The sequence below is a fragment of the Notamacropus eugenii genome, chromosome 4 (assembly GCF_028372415.1).
Source record: "Notamacropus eugenii isolate mMacEug1 chromosome 4, mMacEug1.pri_v2, whole genome shotgun sequence".
NCBI classification, from domain to species: domain Eukaryota; kingdom Metazoa; phylum Chordata; class Mammalia; order Diprotodontia; family Macropodidae; genus Notamacropus; species Notamacropus eugenii.
In genome coordinates this window covers 426144846-426164918 of record NC_092875.1, presented here as the reverse complement: position 1 = coordinate 426164918, position 20073 = coordinate 426144846, and the positions used below count along the sequence as shown (strand labels likewise).

Below are 20073 nucleotides of genomic sequence, written 5' to 3'. Positions count from 1 at the left end.
TCTGGGAACAAGCTCTCATTCACCATCACTGACTTTTGTCACTGGTACTTACTATTACCAAGCTGTGCCATTTACCTTGGCTTTGGTTTAGGAGGAACAGGAATTTCTCCTCCTGACTCCTCCCTCCTGCAAATAATCTAGTCAGCACTAGTGCACCTACCGGCACTGGGGCACTGAAAGTAGGGCAAGTGGTATTGAGAGATGTGGTTCATTTTTTGGCTCAGTCACCTTTGGGGATTTTTCCTGCCTACTCATCCAATTTAGGATCCTAGCATATTCATGTACTCAGCTCTTCAGATCAGTTTCTAGCAGGACCCTGGCACATGCTAATATTGACCTCTTCTATAGCCCTCTCAATGAAGAAACCCTTTGCTGGAAATGTAGAGTCTTTTCTGTGATAGTCTCCCACAACATCTGGCCTTCGATCACATCTCAATCTGCAAAGGAACTTACAAAAGTACTGACAACATGGATACAAGCCGAGATGGGGATTTGAGTTGCTGACAGTGATTTAATTTTAGGCCGTTGCTGGTAGTCTTGAACTGTAACATAGTTGGAAATCAAAATAATAAGGCTGGTTTTCCTGTGTGACTCATAAAATGACCCTGAAAGCAATTTCCAAAGTGGAGTTCCAGAACTGAGTGCTCTGATCTATGACAAGTTAGCTGGAATAAGCGCACAGTTTTCCAATGGAACTATTTGGGAGGGAGTAATATTCATTTGAATGTATATGTTCTGATATATTTGTTTAGAAAAAGCACAATTTATCTTACTTATTATTATGGTTAACAAAAAGTTGAGCCAGTATTTGGATTTTTTAAAAAAATATTATAGCTTTTATGAAGTTATTATAAGATATCATGACTCCTACCTATAAAGTAACTGATGTATATATAAATTTTAAATTATCTGGTATTAATTTTACTTTTTAGCTTGCCTTTCTAATAAATCTTTAGCTTCATGGATTTTGGCTGTTCCATAAGGAGAGTTCCAAGGGCTGTTCCTCCCTTGTCTGGGTGATTTAAAAGCATGATTCACTGGTGAGTATCCCTAATTTTCCCTTTATTGACTGTAGGGCTTACTCCTAATATGAGTGCTACTTCTCACTTTGTCATTTTGAGTTTAAATGTGCCTCTGTAATAGCCACAGCTGAAAGCCTGCAAATCCTGCAACAGCAGTTGTCACTCTGACCGCTACCTTTGTGCTGGCCATGGCTCTGCTAGCATTGCCCTAAGCCTGCAAAGCTGTGGTTCATCCCAGCCAGAGCCTGGCTTTGGGTCCGACCCCAAACCCACCCCTTCAGACCAGGCATGGAAAATAGGAGCACGTGAGTGCCAAGTGACGCAGGTGCTGCTCAACGTTTGTTAATAAATTAATACATGTATATTGGGGTTATAAAAATGAAATGTCAAAACCTTGTCTCTTAAAAAGGAAATGTCACAAGGAGACAAGACATAATAACCCTGGCAGTTTAGAAAATGATTCTCAGGCATGACTAATCCATTGATTTATATCACTGGATTCTACAGATTTATTACAAAGAAGATTTTCTATCACAGGGTGGGGTATGTTAGTGAGTAGCGGCATATCTACAGTCATACCACCCTGAACACTGATATTGGAAGTGAGTAGTGTTGGAACTGACAAGTAGTGGGATGTGAGACCACCTGGGAATACTGGGTGCAGTACATTTAAAATTTTTCCTTTCCTGGATCATTGCCTCGTCATGCTGGAGGGGTTTGAGAACCTCAGTGAAACTATGAGCTGCATCATTCAGGGTTAGACAGAACAGATCATAGTAGAGAGTTCAGAGAAAAACTGATCCACTGTAGAAGGAAATGGCAAACAATACTTGTATCTTTGTCAAAAGAACCCCACAGATAGTATTAAAATTATAAGAAAAATGACACTGAAAGATGAGCTCCCTAGGTTGAAAGGTATTTAACACACTACTGAGTAAGAGTGGAGGACAACTACAAGTAGCTAAGAATGAAGCAGAAGGGCAAAAGCCAAAAGGAAGCTCAGCTGTGGATATGTCTGTGATGAAAGGAAAGTCTGATGCTATAAAGATCAATATTGCCTAGGAACCTAGAAAGTAAGATCTAAGAACAAGGTAAGCTGGACAAGATCAAAGAGGAGATGGAAAGTTCAAGATCTATGAACCAAGATAAGCTGGACAGGATCAAAGAGGAGATGGAAAGTTCAAATATCAGCATCTTTGGGGGTCAGTAAACTTAAATGGATGGGAATGGGTGAATTTAATTCAGCTTATCATTACATATACTACTGTAGGCAAGAATTCCTTAGAAGAAATGGAGGAGCCCTCATAGTCAATAAAAGGGTGAGAAAAGCAGTAATGGAGTATAATCTCAAAAATGACATAATGGTATCTTTAAGAATCCCTGGTAAACCATCCAACATCACAATAACATAATAAGTCTATGCTCCAATAACTGATGCCAAAGAGGCCAAAATTGCTCAATTCTAGGAAGACCTATACCATCTTCAAGAAATAGTATATAAAAGTCACATTCTTTATAAGGGGTTGGATGTCAAAGCAGGAAATCAAAAAATAATTGGAATAACAGACGAGTTTGGCCTTGAAATACAAAATGAAGCAGGACAGAGGTTAATAGCATTTTTTCAAGATAACTTGCTGGTTGTAGCAAATACTCTTTTCCAACAACCCAAAAAGTGACTCTACATATGAGTATCACCCGATGCTCACTGTAGAAATCAGATTGATTGTACACTTTGCAGCCAAAGTGAAGAAACTCTATACCATCAGTAAAAACAAGACCTGGAGCTGACGGTGGCTCAGATCACAAGTTTCTTATTGCAAAATTTAGATTTAAATTGAAGGAAGCAGGGAAATCTTTCAGACTTACAGGTGTGATTTAAATAACACCCCTTATGAATATGAAGGGGAGGTAATAATTTGTTCTTTTGCATTTATTAATTAATTTATTATTAGTTTTCAACATTTACTTCCACAAGATTTTGAGTTCCAAATTTTCTCCCCTCTCTCCTCTTCCCCCATTTCAAGATAATGTGCATTCTGATTACCTCTACCCACAATCTGTCCTTCTTTCTATCAGTCCTCCTCCACTTAATCCCTTCCCTTCTATTTTCCTGTAGGTCAAGATAAATTTCTATACCCTATTGTCTGTATATCATTTCCCAGTTGCAAGTAAAAACAATTTTTAACATTTGTTTTAAAAACTTTGAGTTCTACATTCTCTCTTTTTCACCCTCCCCCCCACCCTCATTGAGAGGGCAAACAGTTCCATATAGGTTATACATATGTAGCCATGCACAATACTTCCATAACAGTCATGTTGTGAAAGACTAACTATATTTCCCTCCATCTTATCTCACCCCCATTTGTTCTATTCTCTCCTTTGATCCTGTCTTTCCTCAAAAGTGTTTGTTTCTGATTAATCCCTTCCCCATTTGCCCTCCCTTCTATCATCCCCAGTCTCTTACTCCCTTCTCCCCTGCTTTGCTGTAGGGTGAGATAGATATTCACACCCAGTTGAGTGTATATGTTATTCCCTCCTTAAACCAAATCTCATAAGAGTAAGGTTCACTCATTTCTTTTTAGCTTCCCCTTATTCCTCTCCATTGGAGGTGATAAATTTAAGAGATTAGATCTAGCAGATAGAGTACCTGAAGAACTACAGTCAAGAGGTTTGCAATATGGTCAGAAGATAATAACAAAAAACAGCAAGAAAAAGAAGAGCAAGAAAGCACAATGGCTGTCTGATGAGGCTTTACAAATAGCTAAGGAAAGACGGAATGTGAAAAGGAAAGGAGGAAGGAAAAGATACACCCAACTGAATGGAGAATTCCAAGGAATAATGAGAAGTAATAAAATTCTCTTAAATGAGCAATACAAAGAAACAGAAAAAAAACCCAATACAATGGGAAGGGCAAGAGGTCTCTTCTAGAAAATTAGAGATATCAAGGGAAAGTTTTATGAAAAAATGGTCATGATAAAAGACAAAAATGGTAGGGACTTAACAGAAGTAGAAGAGATTAAGAAGAGGTGACAAAATTATACAGAAGAACTATAAAGAACAACCTTAACATCACTGATAACTACTAACCACTTTGGTGTGATTACTGATCTAGAGCCTTACATCCTGGAGAATAAAGTTAAGTGGGCCTTCTGAAGCATTGCTACCAATAATGCTAGTAGATGATAGATTTCCAAATGAGTTATATAAAATCCTAAAAGATGATGCTATTAAAGTACTACACTTAATATACTAGCAAATTTGGAAAACTCACGGTGTCCACAAGATTCGAAAAGATCACTTTACATTCCAATCCTTAAGAAGGGTAATGCCAAAGAATGTTCAAATTACCAGACAACTGCACCCCTTTCACATGCCAGCAAGGTTATGCTTTAAGATTCTGCAAGTTAGGCTTCAGTAATAGGTGAATTGAGAATTACCAGAAGAGCAAGCTGGTTTTTGAAAAGGCAGAGGAACTGGAGGCCAAATTGGCAACATTCACCAGGTTATGGAGAAAACAAGGGAATTCCAGAAAGAAAGAAAAAAACCCAAGCATCTACTTCTGCTTCATTTGCTACACTAAAGCCTTTGATCACAACAAAATGTGGCAAGTTCTCAAAGATGAGAGTATCACCTTACTTGTCTCTTGAGGAACCTATATGTGGGTCAAGAAGCAATGGTTAGAACTAAACATGGAACAACTGATTGGGTGGAAAACAGTTCAACAAGACTGCATATTGTCATCTGATCCATTTAATTTGTATGTAAAATATATCATGGTTGTCAGGAGAAATATTGACAGTCTCAGATATGCAGATGATACCACTCTGATGGCAGAGAGTGAAGAAGACATAAGCCTCTTGACAAAGGTGAAAGAGATGAATGTAAAAGCTGGCTTGAAGCTTAACATTAAAAAAAAAAAAACACCACCTAATATCAAGGCAACTGATCCCATCACTTCCTGACAAATACATGGAGAAGAAATGGAAGCAGCGTCAGATTTTATATTCTTGGGCTCACAGATCACTGCAGACAGTGACTGCAGTCATGAAATTAAAAGACACTTGTTCCTTAGAAGGAAAGTTATGGCAAATCTGGACATCATACGAAAAAGCAGAGACAGGTCCATATAGTCAAAGATACGGTTTTTCCAGTAGTAATGCATTTTTTTTTGATAGGTGCACTATATGACAAGCTGAGCACCTGACTCAAAATTTTTGAATTGTGATGTTAGAGAAGACTTTTGAGAATCCCTTAGACAGCCACTGTGATCAAATTAGTCAATACTTAAATTAATCCAGACCGTTCCCTAGAAGGTCAAATACTGAAGCTGAAGCTTAAACACTTTGGCCACAGAGTGAGAAGACAGGACTCATTGGAAAAGACCCTGATGTTGGGAAAGATACTTAGCACATTTTTGCTGACTAAATGAATTAGAATGAATGAATGAATGATGATAACTTCTCCCTAACAGATATGTTTGGATGTATGGAAGAGTATGATTAATTGATATTTTAAAGGCTAATCAACATTTTAATCTCTGAGCAAGAGTGAGGCTTGACAGGATTGGATCAAAGGGCCACCCTTGAGGACCTAGAGGATCACATGTGGCCTTGAGGCACATTCCTCACCCTTGCACAGGTTTATCTCAATTGTACTAGATAGAATATTTTCCCCTTAAAATCCAGCTCAATGTGCTGATGAAATAGGTAGCTCCTTATGATATTTAATATTGATGTTAGACTTTGGGGAATTTCATTTTTTAAATTTATGTTCTACATGTTGCATAAAAAACTCAAACTTTTTAACTTTCTATTTTAGTTTGCCAAATAATAACATCACTATCATATATATAATATATATGTATATAATTAACATAATATAATAATAAAGAAACTAAAAATAAATCCTGAAAAACACATACACCTCCACAAGGGCTACTAGTTTATGCCTGCCTATATGGGGTCATATAGTACATGATTAGAACCTTATAATACTCTAGTAGGAATTGGTTTATCACTTCCCTTAGCTAGTCACTTAAGGTTCTTGAGTTAATGTTATGCAGATAGCTTTCTGAGGGGAGGAGATGAGGTTTAGCAAAAAGAAAGATTCTGGAGCCCCACCAGGAGAGACTGTTAGTAACTTGTATCAATTTAATGGTAATTTGGTATGAGCTAATGGATTTAGAGCAGGAAGAGGCTTGCATGGTCATCTTGTTCAATCTCTTCATTTTACATTTGAAGAACCTGGGACCCAGAGAGGTTAAATAATTTGCTCAGAGGTTCTCAAAGTGGTGATCCCCTCACCTGGGGGGTGCTGGAATGTGGGTGTTATCTTGGGTACAATTGGTGGGTGTTGAATAAAAATAAAGGGGCAGTAGAAACATAAGAAAAGCAGAGAAGAAAATTTTGAAAAATCATCCATACATGTTTCTTCTGTTATGTAACAGAGTTAAAGTTGTAGTGATTACGTTACTTTCCAAATAAGCATACAAAATTCAAATTTTAACCAATCAGTGGTCAAGTCTAACAACAGGTCTTAACAAACGTGTTGGCAAGTGAATGTGTTGTGCATTATGGGGAAGTCCAGCATGAATCAGTAGGAATATGTGTTTACAATATGGTACATGACATAATAATGCATCATCAAAATTTCGATGCAGGAAAAAGTCCACAAACTTACAATAAATTATTAAATTTAAGATTCATCATTTTAAAAAATTACATATTTTTGAAAGGATGCACATTTCTAAAAAATAAAACTGTTAAAGGGTTAAAGAAAGTAGAATTCCAAAGGAGTGCTGAGCAATTTTTTTTGTTGTTTTTTGAAAAAGAGTAGGTAGACCAAATAAGTTTGAGAACTTCTGGGCCATAGAGTCATACAAGTGGTAATTGACAGAGTTAGGATTTGAATCCAGGTCCTTTGACTTTCTCCACATTTTTTGTACCTCACAAGGCTACCTCCTTTCCTCAGAGAGACATTAATTATTAATTATTCTAATTAATTATTAATAATTAAATAAGGAGAATTAGGAACTTTGAAAATTAATTCTAATTTTTCCTGGGGCTATCCCTATTCAAGTACATATTTTGGAATGAATTGTTCTATAGAGTTCCTAAATTTTCTAACTCTTTATGATGTTGTTTCTTTCAGGGTTCCTCAAGGATAGTTCTTAGCACTGGGTGAAACCAAGAGAACTCATTTTCTAAAGCCTAAGGCCTTAGAGTCTATGCCTACATCAATTTATGGTGCAGAAAATTATCCAGTGTGTCTGACTATATTGAATAAGTAAGCAACTAATCTCCATCATTCACTTTAGATCATGTTGACGTAGCCTCTGTCAGGTGTGTACTGCCTACCTTAGGGTATCTTGTGACCATTAGGAATAGGGAGATCCTACATACAACAAAATGTCAAGTGAACCCACATTTACACTTCTTGTTTCCATTTTTGTCCCACCCCTTCCTCTCCACCAAAGTTGCCAGATTGTCCATTTCACTTCCATAGTTCCGTAGGCTGAACATTCCTTGCCTCTGCCAAGTAGCTCAAAGTAGATTGCTACTGTGTTGAGGTGCGTGGAGAGCTGTTCTTCCCTCCAGAAAGAAGTGGTTCAAGGCAGTTTGCAGTGACAGTATGCCCTGCTAAAACCCCATATCTCTGTATATTCTGGTACCTTGAGGGAGGAGGAACTGAGCCCTATTCTGCTATGATCTGATAGTCCCTATCCTAGTATCTAAGTATGAGGATGTCATGAAAATCCACTTCCTGAAAGTATGAATGCATAAATCCCAACACCTGTTGGTTTTCTTTTCTATACTTCGAGCACCTCCTTTGCCTCTCATTTCTTTTCTGTCCTTGGCAACTGATTATGCCCTGTTCTGTTGCATTACTGCCACGTATCATTCTAACCACCACTCTGATTACTAAGCTGATTGTCAGCTTAATGGGAAGCAAAGATCAGATCAGAGTAGTGAGTGCTCAGGACCAAACATTACCGAAGTGATGTTCTGTGAAATATATTTGGGCTTATGCATAGTTTGGCTGTGCTGTTCAGAGTCCTAGAATTTTTAAGCTAGTACCTACCACCAAATTTAGCTGGAATTTTCTTACTTGTTGAGTATTATCATGAGTTATCTCATGAAGAACTTATATTTTTGATTTGGAGATAATTTTGAGGTAATTTTTTCTTTTTCCTGGGAGGTGGGGGGGGGGGGGTGCGGTGGAGAATGTTGTTCTGAGCTATTTGTAGACCATCTGGAGAAGGAAACTGGTTTTTCCACTTGTCTTGATTAACTGATGCTATCAGGGCTGGGTCAGTGAATAGATTTAAGTTATAATTCTGGCAGTAGCTAATTCTATATCTTCTTGTTTTCCTTCTCAGATTTTAAGTTTAGAAGTTGACAAGAGGTACCTGCTCTATATTTCCATGGAGGAAATGAATGCTTTCCTGGAAAATCAACTGCTAAATAAATGATTTGGTCAGATCAGGGAAATGAATACACCTCTTTCAATTAATCTAAACCAGTTTCCATAGATAATTACTTATAGAAGAGTGAAATAAAAAAAAAAATGCTTTCTTTCATTTTGTCATAGTGCATCCCAACTTTAGAAACTGCAACTGGGCAATTAATCAACTCCTTCAAGTTTTACACTCCCAAGACTGAAGACTCTATGTATGAAATGAAAGGAAAAGACATAAATTGGTCATTTTCATTAGTGTAACTAAAGAATGTGGGTAGAGGAAGGTCACTTTGACTCATTTTATGAGATGTTTATAATTTACATTCAAAGTATCTTGACAGTATTTTAAAAACTCTAATGAGAATTAGTAGGCAGAGGTCTATGGACTGCTGTTGGAATTATTAGGCTATTTGTAGCAATTTGGTTAAAAAGAAACTTTTAAAATATTTCTCCATGTAAATGGGATGACAAATCAGACAAGGCCTTTTTCCATATGGTCAGTTGCCTTGTTTCTAGTCCCCTCCATAGGAAAGAACAGGCCTGCATTTTAAAGACCAAGGCTGGAGAACCTGAGTAAGTAATCTGGAATTTGTCCGTGACTTGGGCAGCAACTTTCACTGATTTTCCAAGTTGAGAAGGTGAGGGCAGTGGGAGAGATGAAAAGACCCAAGAAAAAGAAGGAGAATTCTCATTTGGCCCAGCAAAGTCTTTTCTGCCCTGGAGATTCATTCATCTTACTGATGGGGTCTTCCAACTCTGTTGAGATCTTTCATTCTTCCCTAGTAGCCAGGTTATGCAGTGGATAGTGCTCAGAATCTGATCAGGAAGACCTGAGTTCAAATCTGGCCTTACACACTTATAAGCTGTGTGACCCTGGGCAAGTTATCTAATCTCTGTCAGCATAAATTTCCCCCTCTATAAAATGGGGATGACAATAGCACCTACTTCAAAGAGTTGTGAGGATGAATGTATTTATTGTTCGGTGATGTAGTCATGTCTGACTCTTTGTAACCCCATGGACCATATGCCATAGGAACAAACATCTTTCCAAATATCTCTACAAATAGACATGACACATAAATCCTGCTCTAAATTAATAAAAGCATTAAGGACCACTCAAATTTAACTGAAGTGTCATCAAACCTAAGAAGAATCTTGACTAGCAATAAAAACATGAGGTTGCCTATACTTGTGAAAAATATAAGAGATAAAATAGCAAAAGGTCTGTCTGATATCATATAAAACTTGATGAATTAGACTAAGAGAGCAGAACTCATTCTTCCTCTTTGCAGAGACTGTTGGATTGTTCTTATGTCAAGGCCTCAAGTCCTAAGTGGCCTTGAATTAACCTAAACTGGAGGTTCCTAAGCTGGATTCTATGGACACCCCAAAGTTTCATGGATAGATTTCAGGAGGTTGTCAAACTCAGATAGGGAAAAAAAAATCATCTTTATTTCCACTAACCCCCATCTGAAATTAGCATTTCTTTTAATTATAAATGTAAGCAATAATTATTATTCTGAAAAGGGATTTATAGGCTTCACCACTGCCAAAGGGCCATCTGACACAAGCAAATTGCTCCTCCACATTTGATTGGAACCAGTTGGTCCAGTTGAAGATAAGGTCACCTCTTCTATAAGTGAGAGAAATAGTGACCAGAATGAATAAATGGAGGATGGATGGATGAATGAATGAATGAATAGTTGAATGAAGAGCATTTTGTAACCTCTTACTATATCCCAAGCACTGTGCTATGTGCTGGTGATACAAGTAGAAAAATCAAGACAGTCTATCCTCAAAGAGATTAGATTCTAATGGAGGAGCCACCTCTTTGAGGGAACTGGTGGCCAAGAAAGGGAGCCAGCATGACTTGGAAGGAAACTTAAAAATCATCTATTTATGGACTGAAAAATTACAAAGGTGGAGAGTGGACCAATAAAACAGTTCATTAACACGTCTTCTACAAACAATGATAGTGTTAGTTTTAATGTGATTACAATTTTAAGATAAAGAAGTAGAGTGGGATGGAGAGCAGGCAGGGAGTATGAGGTACATAGATGGGATTTGGTTTGGAGGAGCAGTAAAGTTTCTCCCTTTTTATGGAACTTGAACCAGGAAGTCAACAAATGTTGCCATGTCATTTGTAATGCAATGGAGAGATCTCTTTATTCCTATGGTTTTGTTTGTTTTTTGCATATCATCAAGTTGGGTGTAACTAAGGTTTAAAGAATTGTCTGGGGTCTTGAGAAGTTGAGAGACTTGCCAGTGATTACACAGCCAGTATGTATCAGAAGCAATAATGGATCCCTGGTTTTCCAGATTTCTGAGATCTCTTCCCCAACCCTGTATTTACCAGGCCAGACAGTATCTCTGTTTACACAGAGGTAATACTTTAGGCAAACAATCAGTTCCTTAACTATATAAAGCAATCTACCTACCTCAGGCCCCTTAGGATGTTAATATCTCTTAGAACAATTTAGAATGTGCCTAGTTGGCAAGCCCCAAACGTGCTAATTCTTTAGTGGATAGCGCCAGCTAGCCAGTTCGCTGGTCCTCCGATAGACTGCTCCCACCTTCATTGTAATCTATACCATCATCGTCATCATTATAATCATCACTACCATTTATACATCTCTTTAAGATTTATAAAGTGCTTTACAAATACTATCTCATTTGATCCTTACAACAACCCTGGGAGATTAGTGTTATTATTATCCCTATTTTACAGAATGAAGAAACTAAAGCAGATAGAAGTAGAGCCTCTTGTTCAAAGTCACGTAGCTAATAAGTGTCTGAGGCTGCATTTGAACTTAGAACTTCTTGTTTCTGGATCCTGTTCTCTATATGTTGTGCCACCTGGCTGCCTACAGAAGCTGACTCAGGTCTAGGTTAGCTTTATGAAGGGTAGAGTTGAACTAGGTTTACCCACGGATGTTCTAACTAGTCTAAGCAGATCGTCCATGGTTTATGCCCATCACCTAAATGATTGGATCCTGTCCAAGCATGGCCCCTTTATGGGCAATGTTGGACAATCCATGCTAGGTGGCTGGGCAACTTTCTATCATTCTTGGTCACTAGGCTCCTTTCTCCCATCTGCCTACGATCTTTCTCCCAACTCTGTGCTCCACAAGAATGGAAGAAGTAGATGTTGCCCAATACACTCTGAAAAAAATACCCAAGTGCCCTAAGGTCACATATATACAGTAGATAGATTAGGGAACTTAAATCAATTTGGATTCTAGGCATCTCCTGATTGAACCACCCTGGTTACCTGATTCTACCATATCAAGTAGGACTTAGGTTTATTTTCTGGTTCTTCTGCTAACTACCTGTATGATTTGGGGGAGTTCTCTTAAACACTCTGGGGTCTATTTGTTCATCTTTCTGTTGGAGTTGGACTAGATTTCTAAGACCCAATCCAATTCTAAATCCTGTGAATCTCTGATTATATAGTGACTAGGGTTTGGCTCTCACCCGCTGGCTCTTTTCCAAAACTGACCAAACCCCTCCCTATATCTCAGAGCTTTCTGGGCCCCCACCACCTCAACCATCCTATAATTAAAATGTCTCATTGGGGTTGAGAGAGTTTCAGAGAGCATGGGTAAATTATTAGTTAAGATGCCTTAGTAATATTTACCTGATGTTGGCCCCTGTAGAATATCATTGTAATTGTATATATTTATTATATTATTATAATATTGTATAATATACGTATATATATGTGTGTATATATATATATATACATACATACACACATATGTTTACAAGATATGAACAAGGGCAGAGATAATTAATTGCTTTGAAATGATTGAGAAAGGAAAGCAGTATGTTGGTTAACCAAAGGATGTGTGTATAATTGGAAAATGTAATACAGGGATGACAGTGACGCTTAATCTTTATTTTTCATCTCATAATTATACAAGCTGTTGGCAACCTGATTTCCTACTATCTACACTGAGATTGCAGGAGCAAAATGTCAAGAACATGACCTGTCTGGGGCCAAGCCATCATCTTAGTTGAAATCCATTTGATGGTGGACATAAATAATAACACAATTGCTTTGGATTGTTTCCTTTGGTCTTATGACCAAATCAAGGAGAGAAAGAGGCAAGGAGAGATAAAGGTAAGTCAGGAGCTTAGCTGGGGCTGAATAAAGAGTCATTTCTCAGCCACTAGAAAATCTCTGGGGGAATTGCTCTTCAAGTAAATAGTGAACTCAGAGACTGAGGGGTTGAAATAACCATTTGGACATGGGATGAGATTAATATTCTCTGCTTTGGTTTAAACTCATGACTGATCATGACACCCATTTTCCCTAGAGTCTGGCAGAACTCAACCACCCTGGAAGGGCTATAGATCTTCTCTAATAAACCAAGCACACAATTTATTTTAGAATATGGTTTCAAAATAAACACAAAGCATTTAGTTTTCTTCTTAATTGTATGTAGGAGACAGAAACTACAACCTCATTTTTATGACTTGTACAAGCATAGGTTTAGACCCAGAAGGGTCCTTAGAAGACATCTACTCTCCTCCCAAGTCCCAGTATTGTAGAGAAGGGTACTGAGGTCCAGAGAAGCTTAGTCACTTGTCTGAATGACCCCAACAGATGTCTTTCATTGGGATTCGTGGCTTAGTCTGAATTGGAACCTTAGACTGTTGCCAGGATCAGAGAGGAGCTGGCTGGGATGCATCAAGAGAAGTAGCAGGCAAAGTGATCCACACCCTGAAAGTGATGGTATGATTTCTTGTGACTCGCTTGTTATCTATTCATTTTTAGGTCACAGGTAATTAAGACACTCTTCAAATGGAAGCTTTATGACAGGTCCATGTGGAACACACACCATGCTGATTTAGGTACCTAATCAATGAGCATTAGCAACATTAATCATATGGACGACCAAAAAACCAACTAACCAATCAATCATAAAGCAATTCTTAAGGGCTTACTACAGCTAGACACATCTTAAATGTCCAGGATACAACCAGACTAGAAAAGGTTGATCTCATCTACTGATTTCCTCAAAGACATTGCCACACAAGGAATGCAGTATTTAGTTACAAACAGTCAGACCAAGGGCATCAATCAGTGGCTAAGAGTTCTAACTCCCTTCAACCATTAACTTGTTTCATGAACAGAAATCATTAATTAAACTCCTTTAGCTTGCTAATTTATAAAGTGTGTGTGCATGTGTGTGTGTGTGTGTGTGTGTGTGTGTGTGTGGGTATATTGTGTGTATGGGGGAGTTAGCAAGGAAGGGTTGTAGTGGTGTGTGAAATATAGTTTATTATAAAACATTAATTAAACTCCTTTACCTTAGTAATTTATGAAGTGTGTGTGTGTGTGTGTGTGTGTGTGTGTGTGTGAGGTGCATATATGTATGGTGGGGTGGCAGTGAAGGGTGGTGGTGGTATGTGAAATATAGGTTACTATAAAACATTAGTTGGGTGGGGGGCAGAGCCAATATGATAGAGCAACAGCAAGGACTTCTTAGTGCTCTCCCCCCAAACCCAGTCAAATATCTGTAAAAATGACTCTAAACAAATTCTGAAGCTGCAGAACCCACAAAATGACAGAATGAGGGAAATCTCCAGCCTAAAACAGCCCAGAAGGTAATTGGGAAGTGTCTATCATGCCATGCTGGGAGCAGAGTTCAGTCCAGCTTGGGCCATGCTGGCACAGACAGGACCTGAGCAGGCCTTGGGGAGACGAAATCTTGGGTAACTGTGGCAGTTTCCAGACTTCATGACCCCAAAACACTGAGGACAAATTGGAAGGTCATTGGAAAAAACCTGTGGGATCTGTGTGAGAGAGTAGAGTAGTCTGGCCCTAGCCCTAGGGTGGCTGAGAAGGTGGAGGAGCCCATAGAGGAAGAGCCCCATGGCAGTGGGCAATGACTGTTTCTGGAGCTCCAGGACCACAGATTGGGGGGAAATCGAGCAGTTGACAGTACACCCCCCAACCCCTACTGGAAGTAGAGAACTACCTTAAACAAAGAGTTTAAAAATCAAGTAAATAGCTGGGAAAATGAACAAAAACTGCAAAAAGAATCAGACTATAGAATCTTACTTTGGTGACAAGGAAGACCAGAGAATATAAACAGAAGACAACAAAGTCAAAGTTCCTACATTCAGACTCCAAGAAAAATATAAATTGGTCTCAGGCCATGGAAGATCTCAAAAAGGGTTTTGAAAATCAAGTAAGAGAAATAGAATAAAAACTGGGAAGAGAAATGAGAGTGATGCAAGAAGATCATGAAAAAATGAGTCAACTTCTTGCTAAAGGAGATCCCCCAAAATGCTGAAAAATAACACTTTAAAAAATAGACCAACCCGAATGGCAAAAGAGATCCAAAAAGTCAATGAGGAGAAGAATGTCCTAAAAAGCAGAATTGGTCAAATGGAAAAGGAGGTTCAAAATCTTCTGAAGACAATAATTCCTTAAGGATTAGAATGGAGCAGATAGAAGCTAATCACTTTGTGAAAAATCAAGAAATTATAAAACAAAGCCAAAAGAACGAAAAAATAGCAGACAATGTGAAATATCTCACTGGAAAAACAACTGACCTGGAAAATAGATCCAGGAGAGACAATTTAAAAATTATGGGACTGCCTGAAAGCCATGATCAAAAAAGAGCCTAGAAATCATCTTTCAAGAAATTATCAAGGAAAACTGCCTTGATATTCTAGAACCAGAGGGTAAAATAGATATTGAAAGAATCCACAGATCACCTCCTGAAAGAGATCCCAAAAGGAAAACTCTTAGGAATGTTGTAGTCAAATTCCAGAGCTCCCAGATCAAGGAGAAAATATTGCAAGGAGACAGAAAGAAACAATTCAAATATTGTGGAAATACAATCAGAATAACATAAGATCTAGCAGCTTCTACATTAAAGGATCCCAGGGCTGGGAACATGATAGTCCAGAGGTCAAAGGAGCTAAGATTAAAACCAAGAATCTACTCAGAAAAACTGAGTATAATACTTCAGGGGGAAAAATGGTCATTCAATGAAATAGAGGACTCTCAAGTATTGTTGTTGAAAGGATTAGAGCTGAAAAGAAAATTTTACTTTCAAACACAAGAATCAAGACAAGCATGAAAAGGTAAACAAGAAAGAGAAATCACAAGGGACTTACTGAAATTGAACTGTTTACATTCCTACATGGAAAGTTCATATTTGTAATGCTTGAGACTTTTCTCAGTATTAGAGTAGTTGGAGGGATTATGTAGATATAGACAGAGGGCACAGGTTGAGTTGAATAGGGAGGGATGATATCAAAAAAATAAAATTAAGGGGTGATAGAGGAATATATTGGGAGGAGAAAGGGAGAAATAGAATGGGGCAAATTATCTCACATAAAAGAGGCAAGTAAAAGCTTTTCCAATGGAGGGGAAAAGGGGAGAGGTGAGAGGGAAAGACTAAACCTTACTCTCATTGCGTTTGGTTTAAGGAGGGAATAACATGCACACTCAATTTGGTATGAAAATCTATCTTATACCACAGTAAAGTAGGGGGGAAGGAGATAAGAGGAGGATGATAGAAGGGAGGACAAATGGGAGGAGGTGGTAATTAGAAGTAAACACTTTTGAGGAGGGATAGGGTCAAAAGAGAGAATAAACTAAATGGGAGGCAGGGTAGGATGGAGGGAAATAGTTTTTTACAATATGACTGCTATGGAAGTGTTTTAAATAACTACACATATAATGTATATATTAAATTGCTTGCCTTCTCAGTGGGGAAGGGTGGGAAGGGAGGAAGGGAGAGAAATTGGAACTCAAAATTTTAAAAACGTGTGTTAAAATTGTTTTTACATGCAACTGGGAAATAAGATATTCAGGCAAAGGGGTATAGAAATCTATCTTACCCTACAAGAAAAGAGAGGGGAAGGCAATAAGGGAATGGAGGGGTACAATGGAAGGGAGAGAAGATTGGGGGAAGTGGTAATCAGAATTCACAGTGTCTTGGGGTGCATGGAGGGGAGAGATGGGGAGAAAATTTGGAACTCAAAATCTTGTGGATGAATGTTAAAAACAAAAAACAAACAAACAAAGAAATAGATAGATAAGCATTAATTGCTGAGCCTAATAGAAATGGTTATAAAGTCCCTTTGCCTTTACATATATCCAGGGCATGCAAGTAGTTATATGCTTTTTCAGTTATATCTGTCCATCAGTAACAATTACCTTTGAAATGCAATGCATAAGTAAGTGTATATATGTTATAAGCCTTCAGGTGATCCTCACCGCCTTCACAATAAAGTCTAAAAGTTTGGCATTACAGTCCTTCCCCCTCTTCCTGCCTATACCAGCTCTACCTTACCTTAGATTTGGCATTTGTTACATTGCATTTACAGAGCTCTTAAAGGTCTATAAAGCAAATTTTTACAAATATTATCTCATTTTTATCCTCAAGACAATCCTGAGAGGTAGACACTGCTCTTATCCCCATTTTACAGATGAGGAAACTGATCAAATAGCCATTAAGTGACTTGCTCAGGGTCACATATTGTCTGAGGTTCCTTTGAGCTCAGGTCTTCTTGCTTCCAGGTCCAAATCTTTATCCACTGCTCCACCAATGGCTGTGAGGAATGATTATTTCTTTCTTTTATTAATAATTGATTATTGAACCAGGACCAAGGTTTTTCCCCTTTTTTATGCCCTCATCCAGAAATCACCTAGTATGGGAAATCTTTCTCAAAGATTCAGGTCTGGGAAAATGCGGATTCTCACTTTTGTCAGACAAGTGATATGGAAATTGACGTCTCTTTGACCAAGGCTTGGGTGATCAAGACCCTCACTGGAATATAGCTCAGCTCCTCTTTGTAATATTAATTTTCTCATTAATTGCTAACTAGTCAGAATTGCTTGTCATCCTCAGGAATACCTGCTCTTCCAAGGGCCTATAAACTGAGTGCACCACCATGCGATGTCTTTGGCATTCGAAAGTGCCACTGACCTCTTTTTTTATTAATAAACATGCCAGCCTTATTAATAAAATGATTAAATTACTTAGAACCTATGTTCAAATGTCACAGCTCCCTTGGACTTTTGTGATTATCTAGACTAACTGAGGCATAAAGAGAGTTTAAAATGACTTTCTGAACTCACAAGGTGGTAACAGAATTGGGACTGAACCCTAGATTCTGGGTCTTCTTGTCTGCAGCTCTTGCCAGCCTTATCTCCCATTACATCTTTGCACAAACCATTGGCTGGACCAAATTGCTCCAAGGGATTTGTTTCCCAGAAACAGCTTGTATATTTCCTGCTTCCACTTACTTGCTTGTGCCAGACCCTCATGCCCCTTCCTCCCATGCCACACTTCCTCCTTTCTGAAGGCCCATCCAGCCTCCATTGGCTTACCTGTTCTGGGTTCACACTTTCTTCTCTAAATTTTTAATACTTATTGTTTGTACCACTCCCTTGGTGTTAAACGCACACTTTCTTGTACTGTTATTTATCGTTTCAAGTGCATACTCTGCTTCCCTTACATTGGAAGCCTCTCCAGGGCAATGAATTTTTTTTCACCTTTGCATCCCTGGAGCCTAGCACCACACCCTGGATGTATGGCAAGTGTTCAACAAAGGCTAATTAATAATTATGATCACAACAATGATATTACATGCACATTGATGCATCATTTATATTCCATCTCTTCTAGAGTCAAACTCCTCATGGAAATGACCAAGATTATTTAATATCACACCCATTATCACTTTTACTTATATGGTAGTGCACTTCACATGGGCCATTACATTATATTACATTAATCGCTAGCTAAATTGGCACTTGTAGACTCTTGGAGGGTCTGTGCAAGCTCTCAACATGAATGAAATCAACAATCAAAACGTATAAATGGAACACCTTCTCTGCCTGAGTCTAAAGACGTACCATCTCTCTAACCCTCCCCACATCATTGGGCCAAGGGTTGAGAAGAGCTGAGGTTTAAGGTAACATACTGAACAATATAGTATACAAATAGAACAATATAGGATATAAAACTCTTAGATTTAGAGTTGTAAGGGGCCTTAGATGTCAGTTGGCTCTAACTCCCTCATTTATAGATGAGGAAATAGGTCCAGAGAAGGGAAAATGATATAGAGCAGGATAGTTGTCCCCATGCCCTCTAGGTTTGGGAAGCTTCCCCAAACATTGCGAGCCCTATTTTACCCTTCTCATTTTACATATTCTTTTTGTTGTTCAGTTGGTTTTTCAGTCATGTCTGACTCTTCTTGACTCCATTTGGGGTTTTCTCGGCAAAGACACTGGAGCACTTTACCATTTCCTCTTCCAGCTCCTTCTATAGCTGAGGAGATTGAGGCCAACAGGGTTATGTGACTTGCCCAGGATCAGACATCTAGTAAGTGTCTGAGGTGGAATCTGAACTCAGGTCCTCCTGATTCCAGGGCCTATGCTCTATACACTGCACCACCTTGCTGCCTGCCTCTAAATTTTTATCATTTTTTATCTGAATCCCTTCTTTCCTCTTATCACACCTTACCATATATTACACTTGAAGGGCAGTATGAAACAGGAGATGAAGCTCTATATATGAAGTCAGGAAGACCTGGTGGTTCAAGTCTTTCCTCGGGTACTTACTATCTAAGGAGCCTTAGATAAAACAATTGATTTTTCTGAACTACTGTTTTTTCATCTATAAAATGTGGACAAACAAATCCATTGCACTTACTTCACAGGGTTTTCCTAGCACCATAAATATAGAGCTGTGAGGAAAATTAATATTATGCTGTATCATTTAATAACCAGTATAACCCTGTAATTCATCCTGTTCCCCATTTTTTCAAACCCCCCCCCCCCCCCATTTCTCTGTCTAGCTCAAAAACTGTTCTCTCCCAGTCTAAACTAAAAGCTAGTTGGATAAAGTGATCCCTCCTATCCCTGGGGGCATTTGCTAGCTAGCCAGTTTAAAGTGAGACCCTTGATTTGTTTACAGGTAAACAAAGAACCAGCTTGGGATGGTCCCCTACTCTTTGGGTTCTCTCCCTTCCTTGTCAAAGTTAAGAGTGATTGGTCTCCAAGGGGAAGGCTAAGGGGTAAGGTGGGGAAGAATCCTAATTGGGGTGATTCTGATTTTCTGGCCAAGATTTTTAGAGGCAGGCGAGGCTCATAAAGCAGCTGGCATTCTTTAATTGTCAGGGAAGGGCATGATCAACCACACCTGCAACTTTATAACTATACATACCCCTCTCCCTCTTTTGAGATTCAGGGATCTCATTAAATATGGTCTTTTCAGTCTCTCCATGGTTGCTGACCCAACTAAGAGGGGGAGGGAGGAGACAGTCTGACTTTGTTAATAGCTGTACCTATCACTGTTAATAAACTGTAATCTTGCCCTGGAAAAAATCATGCCTCAGTTTGCCTCAGAGTCATTTTAATGCCACAACTGGAAAGAATCTCAAGGCCATACTCAATATTCCAACCAGTCCATCATAGGCATAAATCAAAGTCCAAGAAGACTGAGTGATTTTCCTAAGGCCATATAAGTGGCAAGTGACTGTAGTGGGATTTGAATTCAGATCCTTTGAATACAGGGCCAGTGCTCTAAGTAATGCACTCTGCAAGCTTTAACATGCT

The 20073-nt window shown here is 38.6% G+C and overlaps 1 protein-coding gene and 1 pseudogene across 2 annotated transcripts in view; both read right to left on the bottom strand.

Moving 5' to 3' along the window:
• The window catches only part of PRLR (prolactin receptor), a 221702-nt gene that overhangs the window by 182050 nt on the left and 19579 nt on the right, over positions 1-20073 (bottom strand). The window lies entirely within an intron of this gene.
• Positions 823-1313, bottom strand: LOC140501851 (mitochondrial import inner membrane translocase subunit TIM14 pseudogene; annotated as a pseudogene).